This window comes from Tamandua tetradactyla, chromosome 2 (genome assembly GCF_023851605.1).
Source record: "Tamandua tetradactyla isolate mTamTet1 chromosome 2, mTamTet1.pri, whole genome shotgun sequence".
Lineage (NCBI taxonomy): Eukaryota > Metazoa > Chordata > Mammalia > Pilosa > Myrmecophagidae > Tamandua > Tamandua tetradactyla.
In genome coordinates, this window is record NC_135328.1 from 4,431,232 (window position 1) to 4,446,301 (window position 15,070).

At 43.5% G+C, this 15,070-nt stretch overlaps 1 long non-coding RNA gene across 1 annotated transcript in view; it reads left to right on the top strand.

The window, feature by feature from the left end:
• Window positions 1-15,070, top strand: part of LOC143658881 (uncharacterized) — a 142,730-nt gene that overhangs the window by 21,407 nt on the left and 106,253 nt on the right. The window lies entirely within an intron of this gene.

Here is a 15,070-nt window from a genome sequence, read left to right on the forward strand (position 1 = left end):
TTATATGGGTTTGTGGTTTAGGAAAGACATCAGAGCTTGAGATGAAGATTTTGGACAATTGAACAGATATTTCAAGTCATGTTATTAGGTGAGATACAAAAGGAGAGAGTGAAGAGGAGAGAATGGACTTAGGCAGAGCCACGGGGTTGGACCACATCCAGATGTATGGAGAAGGAGAGGTTACAAAGAAGGAGTATCACATAATGGGGCACATGTATTTCGAATTAGAGGGGTACAGATATTCAGAGTTCTTCTTTAGCGCACTCAAGGGCTCTCTGGTTTAACAGAAAGACTGTTTCGGATGGAGATAAATAGTCATCTCTCCCAACCAGAAACTTACTTGTACCTGGATAAAATTTGCAATTTAAAAAGTACTATGTTAGTTTAAAAAATCTGGACTTGTTATTTAATAGCATTTGTTGGTAAGGGTTGCTGTGTGGTGCTTATAAGGCCTCATAGGCTTCTTTTTTTCCCCCAAAGTAAGAATGATTCAAACCCTAAATATGAATGATAGGAATTAAGGGATCTCCAGAAGCAACTCTCAAATACCCTGACCTACTGACCAATTGCTGAGACGTCTTTAACTAGAAACAAAGCATTTCTTCCTCGATTAGAAATGAGATTTAATATAGAATTACCGCTGCGATGGGAAGCATTTTAATGTAAATTTTAGTACAACTTAGTAAAAGCAGAATAGTTTTTGACAAAGCGGAAGTGGAAAAGAACACAAAGGCCTGCGGAAATGAGAGATGGGCGGGAGTAGTAAGTAGAGGAGAGAGGCGGCCCAGGCCCTGTTTTTAGCCTGCCTCCACCCCGACTCTGAGACTTTGGGTCAGATTCTGAGCTGCCCTGCACACCCTCACATCCCCCCGGCCTGGCAACAACGCCCCTTCATGTGAGGACTCTTCCATCCATGAGCGCCCCTGGCGATGTCAGCCACAGTGCCTCACCTCCCATTCCCAGCACAGCACCTCATCCAACCAGGGGCCCCAGGGAGAGAATCCCAGATCAGCAGCTGAAGTGATAGGTCACGAGTGAGGGTGGTTTGGAGCTATGCACTCCAGGAGGCATGTTCTTATATTTAATCCATTCCTGTGTAAGCTGGACCTTCTGATGAAATTATTTCACTTAAGGGGTGTGTGGCCCCGCCCACTCAGGATAGGGTTTAATCTTATTACTGGAATCCTTGGTAAGTGGAATGAACTTAAGATAAAGAAATAAGCCCACAGAGGAAGCAGCCAGAAGCTGAAACCAACAGAACCTGGAGGAGAAGAGAAAAGCCAGGAGAGGCCACCATGTTCATTGCCAGGGGACAGAAAAGCCAAGACAAGGGTTGCCACCCTCCAGCCCCAGAGTGCTGGCTTTCAGGAAGAAAGTATCACCTTGTTGATGTCTTGATTTGGGTTTCTTTTAGCCTCAAAGGGACTAATAATTGTATTAGTTAGGGTTCTCAGAGATACAGAACCAGCAGGAGATATCTGTGAATATGAGATTTATAAAAGTGTCTCACGTAACCATGGCGATGCAAGAGTCCAAAATCTGGAGGGCTGGCCATGAGCTGGAGCACTGATGAAGGTGCTCAAAGATTCCCCAGGAGAGGCTGCTGCTGATGAGGAGAGAGATTCTTTCTTCTGACTTCTCCTTAAAAGCCTTCAGGTAATTAGATTAAGCATCACTCATTGCAGGAGACGCTCCCCTTAGCTGACTGCAGATGTCATCAGCCATAGATGCAACCAGTGTGCTGATGATTTAAGTCCATGAAATGTCCTCACAGCAACCGTTACGCTGGTGTTTGCTCGGCCAGACAACCGGGCACTGTCACGTGGCTAAACTGACACATGACCACAACCTCACAGTCCACCCCTTGCCAACTTGGCAGCTATACACATCACCTTGAACCATGCTTAATCTCTAAGTAGAACACAGTAACAGACTCATTTATTGTCCTGTATACAGCCACTAATGCACCAAACCTCCAGAATAGGGTGCAAGTCCTTGGGTAATATTCACTCTTAAACTTGATATCCTGGAACGTAAATACTGTAACATGAACAATGTAGCTTGTGACATATGATAACGGGGATAAGACAGAGAGGGAAACAAAAATGTTTGCTTTATGTACAAATACAAACATACTTGTTACAATGCAAGGAAGAGATATTCATACCATTTCAGTCCTCATTTCTGTGCTTGGCCGCGTGGCCGTAGTTCGTATTTATCACTACCTCCTTCGTCTTCCCACTCCATGTTCCCTTTAGCCTCAGCAGGCGCCTCAGCAGGCCGTGGTTCTTGGCCTGGGGGGGGGTGACCCAAACCTTCGTTCCTCAAGTCTCTGGGCCACTGGTAGTCCTGCCTGGATTGGGTCTTTGCAGTTTCCCCCCGACTTTAACCACAGAGCCTATGAGCTGGAGGAAGCCAAATCTGCTTTGTAGTCCAAGAAGCACAGAATCCTCATCAGCTGAGAGAGGAGAGGGGGAATAAATCTGGTGTGTGGAGATGGGACAGTGATGAAGAAAGAGAAGGTGACTTCAGGGCAATTCATTCTGGCCCAGTGACATGCCCTGGCACCAAGAAAATAAAATCCCCCTTTTTGACTTAAGCTGGCTCTAGAGTGGCTATTTCACTTTTAGCCAAAAGTGTCTCCTCTAACTCCAAAGTATACTTAAGGATGGTGAAAATTTGGGGGGCAAGTAGTCCCTGTTCACCACCCTTCTATAGTGGCTCCTCTGTTGTGGGTTCAGACTTCATACATCGTCACTGCAGCCCAGCACCTGGAACCCGATGTCCCTGTAGACGCATGGTGAGCTTTAGGACAAAACCAAGTCACAATTAGCCAACACTTGTGCCAACTGTAGAAACATAGAAAGGGCATAGCGCAAGCATTCAGTGCAATCTTATTAGAAAAATAAATATGATTTATTCTAACGTTAGAAAAACATGAATTAAAATGCTCATCATGTTTCTTACATTAGACTGATGGAAATAAAAGCAAATGTTGTAGAGAGCTTCCAGGTAGGAGGGAGAACTAACAAAAAAAATACATAGAGACACACACATTTATGGGATGAGGAATCCACGAGATGGTGGTATTGGCATGCATTATGCAATTCACATCAGATGCCCTGAAGAATTCAGTTACACGTTTGGTGAGGGGGAAGGAGGAAATGAAAACATGGAATTTCCTAAATGTTTTTCAAAATCCATCTTGTGGCTCACAGGAGAGCCAGTTTCTTAATGCTTTCATTTATTCCTATTTTGTCAAATGGAATGACATGATTGGGCATCTCCACTCCTGGAGGGATGTTTCCTATTCCAGGTTGCCTGAGCCATGGCAGTGTTTCCTCAGAGACATGAATCGTGTACCGTCAAATGGAGTGTGTCACCTCCAGGGAACATGACACCAACGACTCCTTCCTCTTCATGAGCTCGGATAACTCTTAGAAACCATGGAGCAGTGGCGCTGGCTGGGGCTGCTGTGAGTGAGGTCTGGTGGGAGACTCCATCAGTGCTTTGAGGTCTGAATGATGCTTTTGTCATCTCGAGAGTCAAGAAAATGGTAATAATCTGTGGTGCACTGGCTAGATTGGGGTCTTGAGAAGAAAACAAGAACTGTCCAGATTCTCATGCATTGTAACTGGGCTGCAAGTCCCTTGTTCATGTCCTGGTTTTCTTTGAGTTTATCTTCTGCTTTTCCGCATCTCTTTCCTTTTCCTTTAATCTGGGAATTGGTCCTGAGCATACTTAGCGTTGTAACTGGGCTGCAAGTCCCTTGTTCATGTCCTGGTTTTCTTTGAGTTTATCTTCTGCTTCTCCACATCTCTTTCCTTTTCCTTTAATCTGGGAACTGGTCCTGAGCATACTTAGAAGGGGGAAATTTGAAGCTCATTTATTTCTGTTAATTTTAAACTAGTTTTAAGGGGAGCAGTTGTCCAGGCATGGAGTGATAGTAGCTCAGTAAAGAGAAACTCAAGTTTTTTCCTGTTTGGGTGGCTTTAAAACACTTCCCACATACATTTTATTATAATATATGGCTGCTATTCAATTAACCTATTGAATAAATGGCTTGACTTCTTTACTCATTACTTTTGAATCGGAGATATTTTCCTGCTTTCTCCATCAAGGCATATATAGTTCAAAACAGAAGGAGTGAAGTCCTTCTTACTGTACGCAGTTCATTTAACTGGAAAAGTGTTTTTTTTTCTTAGGGTATTTGCTGTCATGTCTTAAAATTTTAGAATCTTATTGAAAAGCTTCCCTATTAACAGGCCTTAGATAATTTTGTGTAAGCTGTTCATTGTTTGCATCTAGATACATTGCTGCATATTTTTGCAAAGCTTTCTTTGGGTCTCACCCTATGAGACATATTTTTCTTTCATTGGCTCCTTCAGAATAATACCAGTTGAGTACAAGAACAGGACAGGGGCCTAGAGTGTGCTCTGCCTATAATATGACTTGTTTCACAGAATTTGTGAATTTTGGGGACTGAGAAGTTATAGAGCAGTGAAGTGTGGGAAAGAGAAAGGCAAGAGCCGGTTATGCCAATGTGTGCCCCTGGAGCCGTGAATCTGGTGATGGTGAAGTGCACTGGCTTTGGTGAAGATGGGGGTCACATTTAAAAGGGGACCTGATGTCCCTAGATTAGCTTGGCTCCCTCGTGAACGTGTTTTCACAGCACCTCTGTATTGCTGTCACCATGGATTGTTGATCTGTATTTATCGGCGTGATTGTTTGGCCATCCTCTTTCTCTCCCCCCAGGCTGTGAGCTCCATGAGAGCAAGCAAGGGCTGGGTTGGTTTGCTCACCACGTATCCTCAGCACCCAGCTCAGTGCCTGGCACAGAACAGGTGTTTATTGTGCTTGGAATAAAATACAGATCCTTTGCTATTGCCTACTCAGCTCCCCTCTAACTTCAGTACAGCCCTTAGAAATGACTCTAGAGGAAGTGTTGGTGCCTACATGGGGGACGTTTTCTTGCATGGAAAATAGTGGGTACCAGCAAAGGTGCACCTTTTATCAGATTTTTACCAAGAACTTTCAGTGTATCAGGCATAAGTGTGGCATTAACAAGCATGATTCCTGCTACACGGCTCCTGTTATTTTGGAAAGGACAATCTAGGGCTGGAGATGGCCCCAGTGTAATAGTTGAAAACATTATTGTATAAATACAAACTTAGGTCAGCCCTGCAAAATCAAGGCACAGATGTTTACAAGAGTATCTAACAGGACGTTCAGGAAACCAGGGACCGCTCTCCATAGAAAGTGACCTTGTGCTGAAGGCTAAAGGAAACCAGCAGGGGGTCTGAGTGGAGGGGGCGCTGTTAAAGTGAAGCAAAGTAGGCCATGATAGGTGTGTCGGTTATCCATTGCTGCACAACAAATTATACCCACACTTAGCAGCCTAAAACAATCACATGTCATCTCGTAGTTTCTGTGGGTCAGGAATTTGGATATGCCTTAGCTGGGTTTTCTACTTTGGGTCTCTCCTAGGCTACAGTCAACGTGTCAGCCTGGGCTGCAGTTCTCTCAGGGCTCAACGAAGGGGTGGCCACGACCAAGTTTCACTTACTTAGCTGATGTTAGACAACAGGTCCGTGTTCGATGTTGGCCAGAGACATCAGTTCATTGCCCAGCGGGCCCCTCCATGGGGTTATTCATAACATGGCAATTTGCTTTCCCTACAGCGAGGTAAAAGAAAGAGAGAAAGAGAGAGAGAGAGACGGAAATCACAATCTTTTTGTAAGCTAATCTCATAAGTAGCATCCCATCTCTTTTGCCATGTTCTGTTCATAGAAGTAAGTCACTAGATCCAGTCTGTGTTCAAAGGTGTGGGGATGACACAAGGGTGTGGATACCCAGACGCAGAAATCACTAGGAATCCTTTTGCAGGGTGCTGACTGCAGGGTGAAGAATTGATTGGAGGAGTCAGAGTGAATGCGGGGAGAAGAGACATTGAAGGAGTCCAGGCAAGAGAGGATAGGAGACTGCACTTGGACTAGACTGGGAGCACCAGTGATGGAAGGAAGGGAACATACTGGAGCAGTCCTTAGGAGGTAAAATGGATAGGTAGCAGATTAGAGATAGGGTGAGTGTAGAGGCTGAGGAAGAGAGAGATGGAATGGGGAATTCTTAGGTGTCTGCCTTGTGTGCTGGGGAGATGGTATCACATGGAGATTGGAGACATGAGGAGAGGACCAAGGGGATAGAGTAAGAGTTGAGGTTCCATCATAGAACTAATGCATTAGCAACCCAAGATTCTGGATCACCTTTGCGGACACGCTGAGTACCCAGGTGAATATTTACATCTGGAGCTCAGAGGCAAGGTCTAGTTTTAAGATAAAACATGGACTCCTTAGTATGAGATGCATTTGGGTGAGCACCACATTTCACAGTGGATAGGGAAGGCAGAGGAGGCAGGGCTGGACCAGAGAGTCAAAAGGGAAATTGGGGGTGGGGGTGGGGACATTTCAGAGGCCCAGGGAGGAGAATATTCAGGAAGGAGGGAGTGGTCAACAGCGTCAGAGGCTGCTGGGGAGTTGGGTAGGTGAGAGTCAGCGGAGGTCACAGGAGACCACCCCTTATCAGCAAATACTTTCTGAGCACCTGCTAAGCCCAGACATGGTGCTAGGCCCTGGAATGCAAAGGTGAATCTGTCTCCATCCACTGCTACCTTCCTGGCTCCCTCAGTCTAGGTAACAGATGGGAGCAGAACACACTGACACGCCCTTTTCAATTCCAAAACTGCGGAGTGAAAGCTGCCATATAAAATGTTTTCAGCTATTTTAAATCTGGTTTTCTCTGAGGGCCCTGTGGGTAGCTGGGAGGGGGTGAAGAGTCCCACATACAGGCCCTGTCTTGGCTGCACCAACATCTGGAGGTTTTTACAGGACAGAAACCTGAACTCCTAGAATCTCCCCGGGGGATTCTAAGCCAACTGGTCAAAGGGACCTAGGCAACTGATTTAAAAAAAGAATCAGCCCAAGGTTATTCTTATACACGGGCAGGTTGGAGAACTCCTCAGAGGCCTGGGTTGAATTCCAAGTCTCCCAAGTACCAGTGAAATGGGGATAACAGTCGGCCCACTAGGTTGCTGTGAGAATGCAATGGGATCCCGTTTGTAAAAGCGCCTGGGGAACGGCTCCAGAAATGTCCAATACTGGGTGGCTTAGGGGAGTGCTTCTCAAGCATATTAATGTGCAAATGAGTCATTTGCTGATGGTGTTGAAAATGCGCATTCTGGCTTAGAAGCTTCTGGAGTGGGACCTGGCAGTCTGTGTTTCTAAATATGCCCCTATGACATAATTGCTACTGGTGGAGGAAATACTCATGTGAGCTTTTGAATGACATCCAAGATGAGGTCTTCATAGATGCTGGCATGTGATGACATGACTACAAGCTTGTTTTCCTATTTGACAAATGGTATTGTCTGCAAGACTGTTACAGAAAAGCCGTATGACCCACAGGCCAGCAATTCTAGAAACAGTGAATCCTTCAGTTATACATATTCTGAACATGGAAACCAACAACCTGTCAGAGCACCAGCTACAGACAAACGGAACATGAGCTCAGACCTGTGGTTGTTGTAAACCACCGCATAAACACTGTATCTTGCGCAGGCATATAGATAAATCAACCCTACCCACTGCAAGTACAGAATATTTCAATACACTTTGTGTCAAATTCCTTTTGATTAAAAAGCTTATTCAAGAGATAAGTGTGAATTACCTCTAAGTGTGTTCCCTTCAGCTGGCTGCTGAGGAATCTAATGTTAAGGGGTTCAGCCTCTATCCATTTTATTTAGTGCAAGCCCAGGGATGCACTGTTTTCTTAAGCAGTAATTTTTGAGCATGTCTTTCAGAGCTGCAATTTTCAGCAGCACAGCCAGGGCTTTTAGGAGTGTGATCATGAGCATGAGGTTCAAGTGATTGAACGTGCTCACAATTTCAGGGGGGAAGTTTGATGTATGGTTCACAGCCCAGGATAACCTGTGTTGGATGCGCTTTAAGTGGATGAGATTTGCAACAATCTACTCTTTAGCAAGGAGGTTATACAGAGAAATAAGATACACACTGAAAGTATGCAGGTAAGAGAAACCAAGTTCTTATGGTTGTAGAAAGGGCTTGATAATAGAGAAATAAGAAAGCAGAAAGAGCAACTAGAGATCTCAAAGATGCTGGAATGGTCCCGACTTCAAATGGACAGCTCCACTGTCTCCCCAAACACCTGGCATTTGTCACGTCGAAAGCCAGGCGCTAATATTTATTTGTACTCATGTTATTTCAGGCACATTGTAGTTTTCCTCATCGAGTACTCAGAACAAGACTATGAAATAGGAACTATTATTAATTATTCTTATTTTGAGTTGTGAAACTAAGGAACAAAGTTATACGATTGGAAAGTAATAGAGCCAGGATTCGCTGTTGCCTGAAAAGCCTGTGCCACGAGTGTGACCCCAGCTCCATTCATGTATGTTTGACCAGAAATATAGCAGCACCTTGGCCAGTTTTGTCTTCATGTCCCTATTCTGCCTGTTGTCTCTTGTCACTTCTGATAGCTCAGCCACCCACCCTTCACCGAGGTCATTTCTTGTCTTGAGAGATGTCCTGATGTATTTTAAGTTAAAAAATGGAGTTTTGTAGAAAATGCATACAGTATGCTCTCATTTTTTGAAAAAAAAATCACCCTTAAGCGTGTGTGTGTGTGTGTGTGTGTGTGTGTGTGTGTGTGTGTTCCTGTATATGTTTCAGGTCCCTCAAAGTTTCACTCAACTCTGAGGAGGGAGTGAAGAAGCTGTCCTCATAAGGACAGAAGGAATTCAGGCCTAGGGAGACAGAGTGCAGAGTGGAATTTCATTTTCTGGAGAAAATGATGTGGCACTTTATGTCCAGGTTGGAATGTAGTTGGAACTTCTTACCAGCTGCATGTAAAGGGCAAGACTGAATGACAGCGTGAGTGTGTTCTCTAGGCTGGCTTTAGCTGGGCTAGCAGCCTGGACACTGAAGTCCTTTTCTGAAATCCTTCCTGTTTTTAAGGGGGCTACTGACTCTAAAAATCTTAATCATCCTCAAAAAGACTTAACTTGGAAAGGAATCCTGGAGGAAGCTGGAGTGTGCTTGCGTCTACATCCAAGATGACAGAGTGCTCACATCTTCCTTCGGGGCTGGTCTCCCAGGAATTCTGCCACATTTGGCTTTCTGAAACCTGAAATGCCATGAGGTAGAGGTTCCTTCCCAAAGCTTTGTTCCATTGTGGACATTTGTTCTTTGTAAGCATCTTAAAGCTGAAGTCTTGAGCTTTATCAGGACTTTTGTTTTGATAAGAAGGGTGAGGATTTGTAGGGAGGGGGAGGCAGAGCAGGGGGCCGTGAGTGCCTCAGAAGGAAGAGGAGAGGTCAACATGGGAAGGGGTGAAAGGCAATTCTTGTGAGCCCCGGGATAAACAGCTAGAGTCCTTTCTTCCAGATCAGAAAAGGAAACTTGGGCTAAGTTTGTATGGAAATAAAGAACAACCAATACTATATTTTATTGTGGTAGTGACAATGGAGGGGATTGGACTTAATCTGAGAGGTGAATACATTTTGGGGCCCGATTGTCACACTCAAATGGTTACTTCAGGGAACCCCAAAATAAAGCCTTTCTCTCTGCATCAGAAGAGTTGCTTTTGTTGATGTCTTTTCTAAAATGTGCTTCCCAAATGAGGGATGAATTTTGTGCACAAAATTCGTTGTCAGAAGCATCTTCCGAAGAGGAACATTAGGTAAAGTCAGCGGTGGTGGTGGGGTCTCCACTGGGTCCCCTCTGCTGCCCACTTGGGTTGGCATTCTCACCATCTTCATTTCTCGGGACCCTGGTAATGTATTACCACAACTGAACAGCTTTTAAAACGGTGGACATTCATTATCTTGCAATTCTGGGGGTTTGACGTCCCAAACCAAAGGGACCAAAGCTTCCTTTAAGGTCTGCAGGGAAGAATCTGTTCCACACCTCTCTAGTAGCTGATGTGGCTTGCTGCCAATTCACTGCCAATCCCTCTGCCTCAGTCATAACCTGGATTTTTCCTCTCTGTCTCTCTGCCTGTGTCCAAATTTCCCCTTCTTTTAAGGACACAGTCATGCTGGAGTAAGGAGCCACCCCACACCAGGATGACCGCTTTCCTACTTCTATCTCTAATGACCCTATTTCCAGATGAAGTGCCATGCTGAGGTTCTGGGGGTTGAGATCTCACCATATCTTTTTGGAAGACACAGTTCATCAGTAGCATCATCTCTTTCCTGTACCACTGCAGGAGACTCCCAACCCTTCCTGGTGTTGTCTCAAGGAGCTGCTGTGAAGACCTGCTCTGTTCCACGCAGCTGAATACTCAAGGACGCAGCCTCCTCTCACCTGTGGTGCTGTCCCGTAGAGGTCCTTGGTCGCCTCTCCACATAGCCAGGAGACAAGAGCAGAGAGGGGGGAAAGAGCTTGTTCCCTCCACGACCCAATTAGCAAGAATCCATTCATATGGCCCACTTCACTGTCACAGGAGATGAGAGACTGTGTCTCCCGTGCTTCTGGGGAGAGGAGGAGGGCGTGGGGCTGGAAGGCAGGAGTAGACTCCGCTGCAGGAGATGGGCCTTCACAAGCGGGGCCCATCCGGCCGTTTTCCTTATCTGCCCCCTGTCTCTGCCCACGGTGCTGCTTCTGTGGACAGTGCCCTTCTAACCACCTCTGGGTATGTTCCATCCAAGTTTTCCTCCCTCTCTCTTTAGAAACATCGCGTGTTAATAGGAGTTTACCCCTCCCCCAAATCCATAACCCCAGGTTCATCATGGAAAAAATATCAGACAAACTCCATTAAAGGACATTCTTACAAAATATCTGAATAATATTCCTCAAAACGATTGAGGTCATCAAAAAAAAGGGAAAGTCTGAGAAACTGTCACAACCAAGAGGAGCCTAAGGAGATATGACAACTAACTGTAATGTGCTGTCCTGGATAGGATGCTGGAACAGTGGAAAGGGACACTACGTAAGAATTAAGGAAATCTGAGTAAAGAATGGACTTTAGCTAACAGTCATGTATCAGTGTTGGTTCTTTAACTGTAACAATGTAACAATGACTCATACTATTGCAAGTTATTTATTAATAAAGGAAATTGAGTGCAATGCAGGGTATGTGGGAACTGATTATTTTCTCAATTTTCCGTAAATCTAAAACTCTTCTAAACAATAATAAAATACATAGTATTGATTTTTGATAAAAAGCTAAATCTCAGAACTTATAATACAGATTAAAAGGTCAAGACCAAACTAGACTTATTTGTTAAATAAATTTTGGACTACATTTAAGAACATAAGGAATTGGCTGTCCTTGTTCAGAAGCACCCTCCTCGTGCTGGATAAAGCACCACAGACCTGGGAGGGCCAAGGCAATAGTAAAGGACGAGCGTAAGGTTGGGGGACCCTCCGTGTTCAATTTCAAGACTTATACTAGGGCTTTACTAATGAGGACACTGGTGTTGGCATGAGGACAGACCCGTGGAGACTGGTGAATCCAGAGGTAGCCCCACACGTAGATGGTCACTCAATCTACACAAAGTCCCAGGGTAATAGAATGCTTTTGTTCAATTAATGATGTAAAACCATTGCATATCTGTAAGGCAAAAAAGTGAAGTTCGGTCTTCACCTCACCCCATCCTCAAAAACCAATGTGGGATGGATTAGTACCTCAATTTGTAGGATAAAACAATAAAGCTTCTAGAAGAAAATATAGGAGAATATTTTCATGACGTGGCATTAGGGAAGGAGTTCTTAAACCTGACCTGTAAGCAGTAACCATAAAGCAGAGATTCCTTAGACATGATCTATAACAACTGGTCATAAAGAAAAAATGATAAATTATACTTCATTAAAATGAAGAAATTCTATTTTTCTTAAAGTACACCATTGAGAAAGTGAAAAAGACAAGGTAGAATCTGGAGGAAGACAATCACAATGCATATCCTCATATTTTTAAAAAAAAAATTTAATTTAATTTTTTTTTTTTTAAAAAAAGAGTAAAGGAACTGTCCAGGTCACTTTAAAGGAACTGCCCAAGGTCACACAGGTCAAAGGGGCTGGAGCTGGGCTTCCTTCCAGCAGACTGACACCAGAGAATTCACCTGCTGCACACTGTTTCATTTTTCTACAAATTAAGCTCATTTCAAATACCAACCATGTTGAAAGTGGCAGAGCTTCAGTTCTGGAAAAGCTCGCAAAGATTTAGTGGATAAAAACCAAACAGATCAGTTAAACAAATCTGATTCCCTTTTATTAACCTTGGACTTAGGTAGCAATATTTGCTCTTAAAAAGGAGAGGGGCAGAACTTAGCAGATAAAGAGAACTGCAGCGTAAACACTGATGACATCTAAAACCTGTCTTCCTGATGTGTCCCAGAGGCCCCCCCGAGAAACTGCTGGGAGTCTGGCTTGTGTGAGAGCTTCCCCTCTGTGCTGGGTGTGGCTCAGGACGCTGTGACCAGAAAAGAGGCACTTAATACAGGGACTTTAAAAAAAAGTTTTTTATTAAAAAATCATGAAAAATAACATATATACAAAAAAAGCCAATAAATTTCCAAGTACATTTTAGCAAGTATTTATACAACAGATTTTAAAGTTTGGTATGGGTTGCAGTTCCATGATTTTTCATTTTTTCTTCTAGCTGCTCCAAGAGACTGGAGACCAAAAGAACTATCAATATGTTGATTTGGAAGTTTTACTCATTTGTTAAATCCTATCCTCGCTATTACACTCTCCTTTCTCTCTCTCTCTTTTTTTTTTTTTTGGTGTGTGAAAAATAGCATATATACAGAAGAGCAATGAATTTCAAAGTACATTGCAACAATTAGTTGTAGAACAGATTTCAGAGTTTGGTATGGGTTATAATTCCATGATTTTAGGTTTTATATCTGACTGCTCCAAGGTAGTGGAGACTAAAAGAAATATCAATATAGTAATTCAGCACTCCTGCTCATTTGTTAAACCCAATCTTCTCTGTATAACTCCACATCACCTTTGATCTTTCTCTCACTTTTTAGGGGTATTTGAACTACGGCCACTCTAACCTTTTCATGTTGGAAGGGGCCATCAATAATAATGAGGGGATGGAACTAGCTCATGTTCTGGAGAGGCTGGGCCCTTTGCATTTCGGGACTAATCTGGTCCAAGGACCCATCTGGAGGTTGTAGGCTTCTGGAAAGTTACCCTAGTGTGTGGAACCTTTGTAGAATCTTACATTTGGCTCCAAATATTCTTTTGGATTGGCAGGAATGGTTTTGGTTAGGGTTTGGCAAGTTGGGATCGGTATGTCTAACTGAAGTAAGAGTGACCTCCAGAGTTGCCTCTCGACTCTATTTGAACTCTCTCAGCCTCTGATATCCTATTTGTTACATGTCTTTTCCCCCTTTTGGTCAGGATGGCATTGTTGATCCCACGGTGCCAGGGCCAGATTCATCCCACAAGGACTTTCTATGCATATTTTTTTGGACAATATAAAAGGCAAGAAATGACAGAACAGTTGACACAAACTCAGCTCCACCATGTTTTTCTCAGTCCCAGAGAAAGAAATGCAATGAACATTGTATTCCTCGCAGTTAACTACATGAATGGTGCCGGCTTAGGCCTCTACTCATTTTCAACTTTATTTTCTATTCTTCTTCCAATTAATCCAATATCCTTTAAACATTAATTTTTTAAAAAAATTAAAGAAAACATATTTTACTTTTAATCAGAGGATTTTGTTGAAACGAAGCTTTTGGAGTTAAAATTTCAGAACTACCCTCCTTGCACTTAAGTTGCAAAATAGTCAGATGCACACTTCCCTGGTATGTTTCCATGCAATGCAATGCCTGGGCTCCTGGGTGAGGGCCACGTCTCCCTGTGGGGGGGGGGGTCAGAGGCTAACGGGAACACCTCTCTCCTTGGTCAATTACTCCTTTCTTCTCCTCCTCCCCTCTCCATCCTTGTCTGTCTCTTCCTTTGTCTTTATCTCTTTCTTTCCCTTATTCCATTTTTACCCTTGGAGATCTGGTTTATATTTGCATCAAGAAAAGAAGGACTACAAAAAGCAAAAATGTGGTTGAAAATTGCCGAATTTTCATATGGTTGGAATGTTTACTTGTTAACAAGAGGTCTTCCCATACCAGTGAAGATGGTTGGGCTATCAAAAGTAAGGCAACCAATGGATGGAGAAAAGGATGGCGTGGGGCTGTATCAGGAGATGGTACAGGGACTAATTTTAACCACCATGAAGACTGCATGAATGTTCCTTAAAAATGTGAAAGTGAAAAGCAGACCCTATGTTTGTTATAAACATGCTGTCACATTCTAAATATGGTAACATACAAAATTACTACTCAGAATCTTATTTCTATTCAAGTAGCAGTGACTGATTGTGGTAGTTAGATTCAGGTGTCAACTTGGCCAGGTGAAGGTGGCTAATTATATTGCTGTGGACATGAGCCAATGGCATGTGAACCTCATCTGTTGCTGATTACATCTCCAGTGGGCTAGGAGGCGTGCCTGCTGCAATGAATGATGTTTGACTTAATTGGCTGGTGCTTAAATGAGAGAGCTCAACATAGCACAGCCCAAGCAGCTCAGCATATCTCATCTCAGCACTTGCAGCTCAGTCCAGGCCTTTGGAAATGCAGAAGGAAATCACCCTGGGGAAAGTTGTTGGAACCCAGAGGCCTGGAGAGAAGGCCAGCAGAGACTATCCTGTGCCTTCCTACGTAAGAAAGAACCTCAGTTGAAAGTTAGCTGCCTTTCCTCTGAAGAACTAATGAAATAAATTCCCTTTTATTAAAAGCCAATCTGTCTCTGGTGTGTTGCATTCTGGCAGCTAGCAAATTAGAAGACTGATGTAAATGTATATGTTGCTTTTAGGGCTACTAATTGTTACATTATTTCAGCACATTTATCATGAGAATATTGCCACAGGCTATGACCAAGTGACACATTTTGTGCCTGATTTTTATTTCAGGACTGTATGAATGTACTATCCTAATAATTTTACTATTGACATCTTTTATGAGCCAGTGCAATAAGCTACACCC